Genomic DNA, 2,293 nt, shown 5'->3' with positions numbered 1-2,293 from the left:
AGCCCAGGCTGGGGATTCCAGGGGAGTTAGGGGTCCCCCCTCTCCAGGGCACCCCAGGTCCAAGCTGATAGCCCGGGGCTATCCCCAGCACCCCCCCAGCACCCCTTTGTGTTGTGTATGAATATATAAATTTTGTTTTTTGCTGTAGTACTACAGGTCCCAGCAGGCATCCCCCTGCATACTGGCACTTGGAGAACCACAAGTACCCCTGCAAAAGAAATGTTAAAATAAAACAGACACCGTTTTTTTAAATATTTTTTTTAGCAGGACCTTTTCCTGAGGGGCAGCAGCCTTAAGCTCTTTTACATGGACTTCTAAGGCATCTTCACCTGCAAGGCGACGGCCTTTAAGCTATTTTTCCTGGCCGTTGCCCATCCAGGGCTTCCACAGCGTCTTCTATCTTCGGCAGCTCTTCTCTGCTGCCTCCCCGCCACCGACTGAGTGCACGGCAACTCACGCTGGCAGTATTTAAGCCAGCTGAGGAGGTGGGGCTATGACATTGCGAGCCGTGATTGGCTTGCACTGGCCATCTTTGAATTTCAAAAATGGCGCCTCAGCACCATTTTTGAAGAGGGCACGCTTGGCTATCACCATTCAAGTCAATGGTGAGATCAGCTCATTGGCTGAGAAGCGGAAGGCTCGCCTCTGTCAGCCAATGAGTGCTCCGCACCGGGATTTCTGTACTGAAATCCCAGGCGGAGCTCTCATTCGGGTAGTAGTGTTCTTAGAGAATACTACTAATGTGCCAGGGTCCAGGTATCTCCTGATTTTTTTTTCCAAGACCCTGGATTGTGTGAAGAGGACCTGATCCACGCATAGGAGGAGGTGAGTATGGAATTTTTATTACAGGTACTCCCCAGTGGATTATCTACTGGAGAAAAGAACAGAATGGCTTCAGGGATACTAGGTGAGTATGTGAGATAGTGTGTATGCATGTGTGAGTACATGTGTGTGCATGTATGTTTTAATAAAATTATACTTTTCCACGGTGTGTTGTGTGTTTTTTTAATATTGCATTTGCTGTGGAACTAAACGTACCAGCAAGTCCATAATGCCCCGCATGCTGATACTTGTGGTTCTCCAAGTACCAGCATGCAGGGGAGGCTTGCTGGGAACTGTAGTTCCACAGCAAAAGCCAATATTTATATTTTCATATGCACCACACTTTACATAATCAACCCAGCACCCACTGCCCAGGGGTGCTGGTGATAGTCCCGGGCTATCAGCCTGGGCCTGGGGTGTCCTGAGGAGGAGGACCCCTTTATTGGGGGGATCCCTAACTCTCCAGGGATCCCCGGCCTGTGCTAACTAAATGTCAGGGGTGATGCTGCGGCTGTGGGGCCCGGTGAAAGGGCTACCCTGGCTGTGGCATCTGGTAAATACAGGGAGGCCCTATGCATTTTTCCCCCTGTATTTCCAGAACCAGGACTGGCTCAGAGCCCTGTACTGGTTGCGCTAAATACGGGGGACCACTACGTCATTTGTCCCCTGTATTTTGCCAACCAGGACAGGTTCTGAAAAGCCTGGTGCTGGTTGTGCTTAATACGGGGGACCCCTATGTCATTTGTCCCCTGTATTTAGCATAACCAGTACTGGGGATCCAATGCCCGGTGTTAGTTGTTTTATGGGGGGCGGGGCCATGCCATTTTTTTTATTAAACACAGAAGCAAGTGTCATGGATATACCAGATCCGAGCGTGCATTCTGTGTGCTGCCACCTCCCCGAGGTCCTAGCGCCTGCCTCACCACCATCCGCACTGCCGCCTGTATCACCGCCGCTAAAGCCCGCTACTGTCCCTGGGTTATGGCCGCAACTAACGCCCATGCCTTTCCGCTGGCTCCCACTACAGCTAACACCAGCTGCTTTCCCCCCGAGCCCACCACCTCTAAAGCCCACAAACGACGGCCATCTTTGTGCACCCAAGTGAAGCCACAGTTATTACACCTGCTGGAGGCTCCTACTGCGGCTGCGCAACAAGTTGAAAAGTCTTATCTGTACACTGGCGCATTCTTGAGGTAATAGTTTAAAAACTGTAACTTGCTAATGTACCTGAACCCCAAATTGCACGTACCCTGGCACAATAGCACCTAATAGAACAAACCCCAAGTCTAAATTCCACCCTTATCCTGAGTTTTGCCTTCCCAAAAAAAACCCATAGACTACAGCAGAAAAGTGGTCCTAATTGAGAATGTCAGAAAAAAGTGAGAGTTGGAGCTTTAGATTACCCCCAAATCCTAATTTTTTATGTTTTTCCACTGAAATTTGGCAAGCAGCACCCAGTGACAGTTCTTCC

This window comes from Taudactylus pleione, unplaced genomic scaffold, assembly GCF_031769625.1.
Source record: "Taudactylus pleione unplaced genomic scaffold, aTauple2 ptg000172l, whole genome shotgun sequence".
Lineage (NCBI taxonomy): Eukaryota > Metazoa > Chordata > Amphibia > Anura > Myobatrachidae > Taudactylus > Taudactylus pleione.
Note: the sequence above shows the minus strand (reverse complement) of the source record.